Genomic DNA, 13,907 nt, shown 5'->3' on the forward strand with positions numbered 1-13,907 from the left:
CACAGTTTCTTCACATACATTTGCATTCATAAATATCTTTCAAACAGAGATTTTCTTTGTTACCATAACCAATATTTTTAAAATTTGATTTCTAAAACTGTATCTTCATCTACTATATCCTGATAACAAGTAAACAAGGTACTTTTCCATTATACCGGCGATAAAATCGCCAATAAGGATGCAACCAATGCCAAACGGAATATTGCTGTTGGGAACCTTTTATTTGGTAAACTTTGGTGGGATTTTTTCCGGCGACTGTGTGAAGTCACCAAAAAGTCTGTTCGGGGAGATTTGTGCTGGTAAAACGGAAAAGTACCGTAAACACATAATTCATGTTTTTTTTTATTCATAATATCTTTCTGTATATTATTATTTCAAATAATTTTTCAAAATAGAAAATCTTTGCAAACAGTTTTATCATTTCAGGGCCGCGGTGGTCTGGTGGTACGGTCTCGGCTTGTGAACCGTAGGGTTTCAGGTTCGAGACCCGATTCCACCGAAGAACCGTCGTGTAAGGGGGTCTGTTGTACGTTAAATCCGTCATGCCAAACGTCCTCCCGCTGGTGTGGTGTGGTGTGGTATGGGAAGTGTGCCAGCTCAGGTGTCATCCTCGTCATCTGACCGCGGTTCAAAATTACGAGGTCCGTCCCAAAATAGCCCTCGTGTTGCTTTACAACGGGACGTTAATATAACTAAACTAAACTTCATTATCATTTCTTATATATTTGCAAATTCTGTACATAGTTATTTTTGTTTATACTGTAAAAATTTTGGTTTTTAATAAAATTCCCGTAACATTTCTATCAAACCGTTCAGTGAGCAGAATTGTTATGGATACGGAGGTATGAGATTAGACGTCTGTTCTGTAGCCACAAGTAATTAGACGCCTGTTCTGTAATTAGACGTCTGTTCTGTAGCCACAAGTATTTGTATTCACCAGTGAAAAAATTAGAAAATCTAAAAAACATTAATGGAAAACTTTTGTCTGTCTATGAAATGAAGAAATAGTACACTAGATGAAACTTTCTGCATTTTGAATTACAAATTTTATATACTTAAATACAAAATAAATAATTAAATAATGGATTAGAAACAATATGTTAGAGTTCCCTCATAATGAAAAAACAATCTAAGTTCCGAGAATTGTCCTCCATTTCATACATAAATAAATGCAATGATTTTCACTCTGTTATAGAAAGGATAAGAGGCCATGACGCTTATCATTCATCTAATTTAATAACCCTTACTTATCCTTTTTGATGAAGTAATTCCGCTTCTTTTCTTTTTTGACTGCTATCAGGACAACTCAAGCTCTTTGCCGTAATCGAAAATATTTCCTCCATTTTCTAGGGGAAATTGTCGTGGGACGTTCTTAGCTATCGATATGTCCTGTGCCCGGGCTCTTCCGAGACAGCGTTATCTTATTGCTCTGACCATTGGTCAGCAGGAAGGTAATCAGAACTGAGACATCCCTGAGAGGCATCTTCAATTGGCCCGACCATTTATCAGGCGACACCGTCAGCTGGACTGGATGTTCCACTGTCCCCCTTCAACCCCCATGGGAAGGCAAAGAACTTTTATTGCTGTATCTTCTTCATGTCAGGTACATCTTTTGCCAAGGATGTGACATCGTTTGTCGGGCAATTAAAGATATCACTTACATGTAAAAGTTTGTTCCATGATGGTTATTGGGACAGGGGTTATGATTAAGTAAATACTTGGTAATTCTCTGTATGCCAGATTTTACGTGTTTATGCTTTCTTATCTAAATAGTAGGTGAGTAGTATATATACATCAAGCATTTGACTGTGGATGGCATAGAAAAAGATGACAGTCGCAAACAAATTCTTCCGAAATTGTGGAGTAGAAGCTATCTTGGTCTATTTTATTGCTCTATCTTTCCAGTGTTAGGTGCATCTTTTGCCAAGAATGTGCATCGTTTATTATCCAACTGAAGATTTTGCTTTTTATGCAAAAATTTGATCTGTGGCTATTATTCAGATTGTTATGAATAAATAAAAGTTTGATAATTTACTATAATGATGTGTCACATGTTTATTTTTTTATTGTTAAATTGTTGTATTAAAATAAGATCCATCATTTTTTTAATGTGTGGATAGTGCAAGAAAAAATTCAAATTTCAAATTTTTCAGATTGTCTTTTTTGTAGATTATATGTTTTAATCCCCCCCCCCCTCACAAAAAAAGAGAAGATAAATATAGTGACTTTAAAGATACAATAAGAGTCAGTTACGAAATTCTTTTAAAATGATTTAATTTTTAATTACTGTTTCCTTTTTTTTAAAAAAAAATATTTTCAGCCTTTGACGTGGTGACATATTTTAGCTGAAGAGAATAAGGTCATTAAGTTTTTACATTCCAAAAAGGAGTGCATATAAGTGAAAAGTTTAAGATACATTGATATGCAAAGATCTTTGTTACATACTTCAAAAGTTACCTTAAATTTGTATTTACTCCTTGAAATAAAAAAATATATATATATATTAAAATATTACATAAAAAGAAACTTTTTTTAAATAAAAATTTCATAATATGATAATCGTAACATTGAATAAATCTTGCTAAAGCATTTCGAATAGTAAAATCCAGAATCCTTTAATAAAATAATTTAATAATGATGATGATGATGATGATGATGATGTCGTGTCCGAAGGGGTTGCAGTAGTTTCTGAGGGTAGAGACCCCTGAGCACCCGAGGACAGAAGTCTGACTTCTAGCTCAAATGAAGATAGCCCACACTCGCTTGCACAACCCCGTTTTACAGGCGGGCTCATTCACACACCTCACAGATAGAACACAGATGAAGAACAACCATGCCCGAACCGGGACTCGAGCTCGGGAAGCCCAGATCATGAGGAAGACGCGCTACCCCTAGGCCAGAACGTCGGCAAAATAATTTAATAATACTAATAATAATGTGTTTAATACAAATACTAACAAGCAAGAGAATCCTAGTATTAAAATGTTTGAAATGATTCTAAAACAAAAAATGAATTTTAAAAATATTTCATTAATATATCAATATTAGTAAAATTCACATTCGCTATGGTTGGATCAACCTATATTTTCTATTTTATTTGAGAAACTTACATGACTCAAAAAAGAACATTTTTTTTTTCTATTTATACAAAGTTTTATCTTTTAGAAGTGGAAACAAAATTGATCTCCAATTTTGTCTACTTTTCTGTAAGCAACTAATAACTGATATGCACAGATACACTTTGAAGAAATTTGAAATATTGGATGCTCAATAAAGTTTTTGGTCAACATTATACCTATTTATTTGTCTATACATATTATAAAGTAATTGATAAATGGTATACACCGATAAATTGTTATGAAACTTGAAATCCCGCTTGCTTCGTATTTAATATTTCACAACTGTTACATATATTTGCTTGTCTCTCCATATAAAGACATGAAAAATGAATTCTTTTGCAATGTTAAATTAAATTGTATAAAATGACACTTCTTTTTAAAACAAATTTATACTGGATATGGTATATTTAGGACTTACCAATATAGGTTCTTTGAAAAGGAACTATTATGTCAGTGTGGAATTTTTGAAAGAACTGTGGACCATGTAATAATAGACTGCTATAAATGGGATCATTTCAGGAATGACTGGTCTTTTGAAATTCTGCATCCTGTTGTAAAAGAATCCATATTATTGTACAACTTTTAACAATTGAAATTATGTTTTATCAATTGAAAGTTTATTGATTTTTTTTGTTTAATTTAATCTTTGTGTATATTGTATAACCATTATTGCACTGAAACTTTTATTGACAATATATTGTTTATAAACAATAGATTTATTCTTTTTATGCATCCCTTCTTTGGGATTAGAATATTTATATTTTAAAATGTGATATATTAAAATATAAACAAACAAATAAAAGAATATAAACAAATAGACAAAAAGTATTATAGATCATTCAACTTAAATGATCTACTATACGACAAATTTACTTTAACATAAAAAAAAATAATTAATGATTTTTATTTGTACAGTTAATCCAAATGAAAGTGGAAATCTTTTTAAGTGTACATCTACCGCAAGCATACTTTTGACATTTTCACATATATTTATGTTGAAGACTTTATAAATATTTATTAAATAAACTCTTATGCTTGTTAATTCCTTCAACATGGCCGGTACAAACACTTTAGAAACGAGATTAACATTCAGAATTGCTAACTCCAAAGCATATATGGATCTTTTAGAGCTTTTTTTTTTTTTAAATAAACAAGATCACTGACGATAAATCTAAGATTTCACATTTTTTGAGAATTCTTGATAGGGTGCTTCAAAACTTATTGTGAAAAACCCTCAAAGATTCACAATGTAACATGGAGACAATTCAAAGGAAGACTAATGAAACTTGTTAAGGAGATTACACTATTTAAAATTCTAAATTCAAGGCAAAAACTTAACGAACCAACAAGCATTTGGTTAGAAAGAGTCATACGATAGCCTATAATTCTAGTATGGGCGAAGAATATGTTAAAAAATTAATTTACGAACTTTTTTGCATGACAACGCGTTCCATGTATTTAGAGACTTCTTTGCGCATCAACCTTTATAAGAGAACTATATTGATCGTATAAATCAAATCTGGTATATTGAAACTATTAATTTTGTACTATTAGGGCATTGTTTGTTTTTATTGTTATGCTTGACTAACAAAGAATTTGTAGACAATTGTGTTCTTGAGACATTTGGCGCCTTCTCCTGAAAAGCTCTGGAATTTATGTCGGTTTCCAATTTTTGGTATCGACAAATGTCGCTTGTGTCTTTCTGCTAGGTGAAGTTGCTTTGTGGAGACATAATCTCGTTTGGCTTTTGTCTATGTTATCTTATCTCAGAGTTTATCTATCTTATCTTGTCTATATATATTATAAAATGATGATAATTGGCTGGCATAGATATAGTGTTATGAAAATTTGAAATTCCGGATGCCCATTCCGGACGTTTTATCTTGTCCACTTAATAGTTGTTAAGTTTTCAAATATTCTCTTCTATACTTTGAAGAAAGTTTCTACAAGGGAAAGTTCTAGATTTCCAACAGTTCTACAAAATATATAGTATAAATTAGAAAGAATTAAATTAGTGATTAAAAGTTGCCGCATCATTTTAAAGACCGCACATGCATGAATTTTATGTTCGAGAGGAACTTTCAACTTTTAATGTAAAATAATCGAGCTGAAATGCTATTTCTCTGTGTTCATACGTATTTATTTATAATTCTAAACAATTTTGCAAAGGATAAAATTCATTTATTATTCTTAAGAAAGTGCCCAGCTTCATGTTATAATTTGCTCTAAGAAACCAGTAATTAAACTACGGTGGCAAGGAAATAATTTTTCTAAAATGATTAATTCAAATTAGTTAGAAAGCATTATATTTTTAAATATTTGATCATTTTCTTGATTTGTAGTTCTCCCTTAATAAAAAGTTCATTGATTAACTGGTCAAATTGCCTTTTTACCCATGATATTCTACCGTTGAGAAGAGCTATTACTTTTAAATTTATATCATTGCTAAATTTATATTTGAATCAATTTTTTTCAAATACTTAAATAAAATTATGACAACCTGAATGGATTTAGTGAGTCTGTTTTGTTTTGAAATATTAGTAATTATAATAGTATTCTGTAAATTCTTTTGTGGAAGAATGATTTGTAATATTATCACATTAATACGGAGATATCACACATAGTGACTTGGCAAAAAAGTTAATATTGAAGAAATCACACATATTTAACAAATATTGGACAAAATCTTGGTTATAAATATAAAAATAACATTTATAAACAAGCTTAAAACTTCTAGAACAAAGGAGTAAAGCCTTATATTCAAGAAAAAAAAAATCCCATTATTATGGATAATCCATTAAGGTTTTGATTTTAAATTGCTTTGTCTCTTTCTCAACACACTTATCACTCGACTAAACAAAATATTTTGTATTGAAGTTAAAATGCTATGTATCCTTTTGGTTACTAATAAATCAGTAATTTAGTAATATATCGAGTTTAAAATGATATTCAAGAAGAAGAGCATAGCCTAAAACCTCTTTTAGGTTCAGGTTAATTCAAACAATCTCAAAGTTTTCTTTAAAATCCCAATATTCAAATAAACATTAAAACACAAATATATCCACTCGTGTTACAAACTTAACTTCCATAATGAGAGGCAAACAATTTATAGACGCAATTTCTTATAACTGTTAGCATGTATTTAGAAAAGTTCTGAATTGTAAATTGTATTTAATACAAACTATATTTTAAGTAATTCTTTAAAAGATCTGTAAACAATTCATTTAGTTAATGTTCTTGAGGACAATCAGAGTTTCATTAAGAGAGGAAAGAGATTGCATAGAATACTTTTTAATTTTGCTACTAAGGCGAAAATAATCTGACTAACACTGTCATTTGCTGCTAAATTAGGCTAATTATTTCCATTATAGCTACACAAATCTTTGATGGACGCTATTTTAAGCACTAAATGTTGCATGATTGCTATTATTAAAATAAATAATACAAAGTTAAAAAATAAAAAAGTTAAAAATAAAAAAATAATACAAAGTTAAAATTTTAATTTTCTTTAAAAAGTGTTGAAGACTTTAAAGCAATGCAAAAATTGTTTATTTGTTTAATTGTAATGTTTACTTTAGTTATGTTAATAAAAACTAACATAACTAAACGTTAACTTTCAAAAGAATAATAAAAATTTCCTAAATAATATTTTTAATAATTTGCAATATGATGTAAACTATGTTTGTTTCCAAAGAGATCATGAAATCATTATTTTACCACATGTTTCAAATGAAGAATTTATAAATAAAATATTCAAATAAGCATTTTTGTTTACAAAAATAACTCTATTCATCTATTTTGAATAAAATTGAAAATATATGAATTATCATTTTAAAGTAAATTTTAAAGTAAAGTATCATTTTAAAGTAAATGTATCCAAGACCTATTTCTAATTGCTAAATTTTTCTACCTTCTAAAAATTTCATGCAGATTCTTCCAGGCTTAAATCTGTTTGCTTAGTAATTAAGGCGATAAATGACTAACAAAATTGATTCATGTGTCAATTAGAATATTAATCATTGTAATTTTTTTACATTAAATACTGAAACTTTTGGAAAATAAAAAGTAATGTGACAATTTCAGAGTTTTATATTTGTTTTTATTGAAATTCCTTAAGAAATCATTCCTTTATTTTGTAACTTTATATTATATTATATTATATTATATATAACGTAAATTATATCTTACCCAATTATTACTAGCATCTACCTTTGATTATAATTGGTTGTAAGTAATTTTTTTAAAAAAATTCTTTCAAAATTTTATGATAATTCATTTTATAAAAAATATTGTATCAAATGTTTCAGTTGGGGGCATAAAAGTAATATCTTCAAACCTAACTAACTTTGGTGTTGAAGAATTATACAATTTTCTCTTTTAGTTGATTGTTTCAATAACAAGTAACTTCAATAACAAGTGAATAATAAAAAAAAATTATAACAAAAAATATATTTCAATAACAAAATAACAAAAGGAAATCTCAGCATAATTTCAAAAGAACACATCTCCTATATTAATTCCTTTTTTCGTTCCCTCTTGTAAGGTTTGTTTTAAACTTTTCTATTTTGATGACTGCTATGAGTGAACATACATGCGGACCATATCTAAAATACATCTTTTACACGCCTAAATTCACTCCAAAACGTTTAGATAAAAAAAAAGTAGTCAAAAGTAAAAATTCAAGTAATCTATGAACACCAATGTAAATGCTTCGATACATCAAGTATTCTGCATATTTTTATCAAAATATTTAGTTCTCTCTAATTATTATCTTATCTCTATACTTTCCAAATTATTATCCCAGAATTATTTTCATTGAATCTCTGAAATATTAGACGGAAAGGGAATTAGTTTATTTCTTTAAATATATAAATTCTATCATTCTTGTTTATAATTACAGAAACTTACTCATAATTAATTTAATCAGAAATATATAAATGATCAGGTAGATAAGTACCTATTTTCACAATCATCATATTATTGAAGAATTTTTAAATGAATAATTTAGCTGTGACATAAATTCCAATTGAAGCAATATATTTCCTGAGACAATTATGCCTTTGTTAGAATTTTCTCAAAATATGGAGAACGGAATATAATTATAATGAATCGTATTTTGCAAACAATCATTGAGATAGAACATTATATTGATGTAAATTATTTTCGATGATAATTAGCAGTTGAATGAAAGTTTTATAGGCTTCTAAATCATCTTTTCATTTAAGATAAATATAATGATAATTAACCATTATTATCTAATTCCTTTGGGTACACTATAAATAATGAAGTAATTCGAGAGTTTTGCCATTGCAATTTGCTGTTGCATATCAAGCATACAATTCTATAACTTGAAAAGATCGTCATTATTTTTATGACTGATTAAAATATGTAATGGGTTAAAATTTAAAAATTTTTTAATTAAAATGCTTATAGTGTCTTTACGTGTTCTAAAAATCAACAAATATATAAAATAATTTTTTAAATTTTCCACTTCTTTTTAAAGAAATGATTAAGAGGATATGTTTTAATATATTATTTATTTAACTTCCTTAATCTAAAAATTTTAATTATGGAAACCAAGTTATTTTAGAGTGTCAAATTAATCTATTTGTAATAAAAAAATAAGGCATTAAAAATTATGGGTTTATATGAGTATCATCAAGTATGATACTCATAGAAACCCATAAATATTCATCGTTTACTGGACAGAATGTTTTATGGAGGAAAAAAAACTTTTTAAAAATAATATTTATTTTATCAATGAAATTAATTTTTTATAATTCTATTACGTAAAAATTAAGAAAAATATATGAAAGTATATTATCAAGGTTCTTTCTGTTCATATCTTGAAGGACTTTCGAGACCATAAATTTTTGTCAGTATTCAGAACAACGAAATAGAATCATTTAAAGGTTTCTCTAGAGAAAAATGTTCGCATAAAAAGTAAGCACAAAAACCAAAAAAAATGTTCTTTCTGTTCACTGAAATATTTTGCTGAAGGACGTTCAAGACCATAAATTTGTCAATATATGGGAGAGAAAAACAGAATCATTTAAAGGTTTCACCAGAGATACCTTTGTGTATAAAAAATAAATATAAAAACAAATATAAAATATTTGAAGAATGTTTGTAATTTGGGCGAGACATTCTAAGGAACTTTATCCATATTCATATAAAATATACACTTGCTTGAAAAAATGATATGATCTTTTACCATTATACACACGTTTACGCACACTTCAACAGTGTAGGCAGGAGGAACTCAATTATTCTCCTGCAGTTTTTTCCCCCCAAAATATCAGTAAGTTTCCCAAAATTACTTATATATTGATTATATGGTTGAAGGAAATCAATTATTCAATTTTGTTCTTTTCTTTACAGTATTAATAAGCTTCCCAACGTTATGCACAAATCAACTGACTTAATGGAAAGAATTTAATTATACATTCCCACCATAGTCTCAGAAATTTTTTTAAAGTTACGCAATCAATCTTTACCTGCAGTGAAAATTGTACATACTTTTGACAGCGGTACAATCTCTGGTCTGAACATTTATTATTTAATTCTTTTTCTCTTTCCCATAGTGAATTTTCCAATATTATGCCAACATTTATACATATTTCAACTGCATGAATAAAAAGAACTCACTTACTCTCGGTATGTTCTCTTTACCACAGTATTAACAAACTTGCACGCACACTTCGATGGTATTTGTAGAATTAACTGGCTCCTTAGGAATTCCATTCCTGTTCCGGCCATAGACATCAAACACGTAATGGCAACTTAAACATGGCATCCAATGCACATCTCCCAAGAATAGGATTGTCGCAGGTAGCTGTAAAATAACATGTAGTTATATATTAGATTTGATGTACAGTTAAATTTGTCATGTGTCTATGACGTTACGAAAGCGAACAACTTTTATTTGCAATATTTGTTGTTGTTGTTGTGACTTATGGCACTTGACAAGCCTGCTGACAGTTATCTGTCAGCGATTTAAGCTGAGTGAGGGTCTCTTGTTTTTTCAGTAGCGCCAACTAGGGCCAAGAGTACAACTTAACTACTCATGCGTCATAACCCTTTTTGCAGGGCGGACTTTATTCATGCATTTCATTCACTCATCCACAGATCGTAATTTAGACCTGAATCAGAGAACGATTCCTTTTAAACCAGTACCCCAGTGGTATTACTCTCGACGTGGAGGACTTTGGTGACTACGACAGATTTATACGTGAGTCAGCCACCACACACACAGAGAGTCTTCGGGCTGCGGGGTTCGAACTCACAACCTGAGGTATGCGAGTCCAACGTCTACCAACGAGGCCCCATTTACAATATTTTCATAGTATTAATCAGTTTCCCAAAGTTGTACATACTTCGATTGAATGGCGAGAATTAACTTTCTTATTCATCTTTTGTTTCCCTTCCCCCATCAGAATCAGCATTCCTCTCAAAGTTACGCCTTCTTTTTCTATCATCAAAATTACACATACTTTTGACAACTGTTGGTCTCTGGTCTGAACATTTATTCTCTTCTCTTTTTAACAATATTTGTACAATTCTGAAAATTACGCACACATTTACACATATTTCGATTGAGTGGGAAAAAAGAATTCACTTATTATCATCATGTTCTTTTTCCAACAGTATTACAAAACTTACGTACATACTTCGATGGTATATGTAGAACTAATTGGATCCTTAAGAATTCCATTTCTGTTTATGCCACAGACATCAAATACGCAAGGTGCTATCTAACCATAGTAACCAGAACCCATCTTCCAAGAATACGATGTCTCAGACAAGCGTAGGATATCATGTAGCTAGATATTAGATTAGATGCACAGTTAAATTTGTCACGTGACTGTGACGTTGTGAAAGTAATTAGCTTTTGTTTAAGAAAAAACAAGCAAAAATTAAAAAAAAAAAAACTCCTATTGTGCTCTTATACATGATACCATCTTGATCAAACAAGTTTTAAAGGAATATCTCCTCGAATATTTTTACAATCTTAATTAAGATGGCATGGGAAAGAATTCCGAATCCTCTACACGTGACAGAATCATATGACATAGTTTTCTTTCTGTGTTTATATATCAAGCGACTACACGCATATGAGGATAAGTTCCCTCCATAAGTGGAAAAGGGCTTAAATCGATCAAATGAATGGCATTATATTAATAGCGACATTTGCATTTCCATCAGTCTATGCTATCAACTGTGTCTTGATATTAAGAGTCAATAATTTGAAGGCTTTGGATAAGTGAAATGTTTTAGCATTTCTATTAATTAGTTTTAGTATTAAAATTTTAATAATACATTTAATTAATAGGAATACTGAGTCTAATATTATGTGTATATATATAATGAAATGATATTTTAAACTCTTAATTTAGACCAAGTAAAATATGTAGTTTCTGCAGTAAAATATTCTCTTATTTCGTGATCCAATTCCACCTTCGGTTTAATTAATTCCTCTGTAAAAAATAATGCGCCATCAGAACTACGTTTCAAATGAAAGTGATATCTTCGGTTGCCCTTGAAAAGGTGTCAAAGGTCACCACGTGTATTGAATTGGTGCATGGTCAGAAATCCTATGTTATATAAGACTAATGATCATTTGTTCGTCCCTTTTTTGCCTTCTTTCTTACTTTTGCTTTTGTGCCGCACTGCGTTTTCTTGTTAATAATTATGCTTTCCTGGATGGATATTAAAGAGAGAATAAAACGAAATAAAAACTACCAAGTCTCTTCACTGCTTCGAATTTGCATTCAACTTCAACCAATAATATTTACATATTATTTAGCCGACAGGATTCGAAAAATCTTATATATATATATATATATATATATATATATATATATATATATATATATAGGCAATTGTTATTCAAAATGTGCACATATTTTTTAATAAGCGTTTACATTTCTAGAGGAAAGGGTTTAAATAATCGATATGTATTTCTAGTTTCAAAATTTAGATAAAATGGTCGAATCCATTTTGATTGTATGTCTGAATCACTCATCTAGGAAGTGTCATTTCTTTATTTAAACATTTATAAAGCATTTAAATTGACCAGGCTAAGACTTATTTGTTTGAAAGAATTTTAATATTTTAAAACTGAGGAAAATTCTAAACATGATTGTATTTCAAAAATTGAACAATGAAACTTTAAAAAATATTCCAAATCAAAAGTAATAATAATAAAAATTAATAATTGTAGTTTTATATTAATTTTAATTTCTAACTAGATTGCCTTTATCTACTTTTCGAATATTAGAGAATATTTCCGATGAATTATTTCATTAAAATAATAGTTTAGTTAATAATTAATTAAAATATATTGCATTCTTTCTTACCATCATGCTAGTTTTTTAAAATTCAAAAATACGAAAGAATAAAATACATTTAAAAAAATAAGATATCGTAAATTACTTACAATGTTACAATATTTCTTCTTCTTGGTTAAAAATAAACTCTTAAAATGTTTTGCTTAGTTAAAAACTCTTTTTATTTTCTATAATATTCAGACATATAACTGTTAACATATGCATTTTTAAAAATTTTATCTTCCCACTAACATTAAATGAAAAAAAAATTATATTTTAACTAATAGAAACAAAATTCAAAACTGAAATTAACTTTATATTCATTAAGGAAATATGAATTTATTAGTTTTGGAAACTAAGCAGAAATACGTTTTTACTATTTTTTTTTAAAAAAGAAACATTTTAATTTAGGATACATTCCCATTTTCATTTGATTTTAAAAAAAATAGTAAAATTAACATAAGTATAGAATAAAATAATAAGTTTCAAATTTTACATTTGAGCTCATTTATTTTCTGTTTCGATTTTGCAAATCATTACCATATTTTATCCAAAATAAACAAAATCTTTCGATTATCTTTCAACAAGATACTGCACATTTTCCATCAACTATTACTTATCCAGGCTGATAAAAAAAAGCAAATTTTGTGATTCGAGTGTTTGAATTTAATTTAAATTTTGAGATAGTAATTATACCCTCAGGAAAGAATGAACAAAATTCTAAATAAATTGCAAAAGCTCTTACTCTATTCACGTAATTGTGCACATGTTTACAGTTAATAAAAAAAATCCAGCGTCGCAGAATTCACAATAACATTAACTTATCTTTCTGAAATAATGAAATTATTTTATTAGAATTTCCTGGCAACAAGTCATTAATTATGTTTAATGAGTAAATGCATTTAACGCCTTGTTTTTGAAAATACTCATTAGCGGCCATTTACTTGAAGAAATATATATGACTCTCAAGATAAAAACTCACTTTAGGAAATGAAAGAAAAAAGGATATTTCTGTTTTAAAAATGCAAACATTTTAGGAGCTTGTATGTAGGAAGGCCTTCTCGCATTTGGGTTTGAATAGAGTTATTTCAAAAAGCATTCAAAAATGAGCTTTACAGTCTTATTGGTGTTACTATAAATGAGTTTTTTTTCTCCTAAATTAATTACGTCCTTTTGTTTAACGTTATAAAAGCTTTAAGTATTTTCTTTTTGAGTGGTTTTTGGCTTATTTCTATCTAAATGTTTATCTAGTCATTTATTTTTTAATTCTTTGATTGAACGAACTTTTAATTGTTTTAAAAACTTATATATTCAATAGGTAATTAATTTGAAAACATTGCGATATGTTTCTTTTATTTTAAACATTTTTTATTATTTTATTTAAATGCCTTAAATATCTTTATTTAAAAGGAAAACATCTCTTTATATATTTCTTTTGTTAAAATAAGTATTTGTAATC

The sequence above is a fragment of the Argiope bruennichi genome, chromosome 5 (genome assembly GCF_947563725.1).
Source record: "Argiope bruennichi chromosome 5, qqArgBrue1.1, whole genome shotgun sequence".
Taxonomy (NCBI): Eukaryota; Metazoa; Arthropoda; class Arachnida; order Araneae; family Araneidae; genus Argiope; species Argiope bruennichi.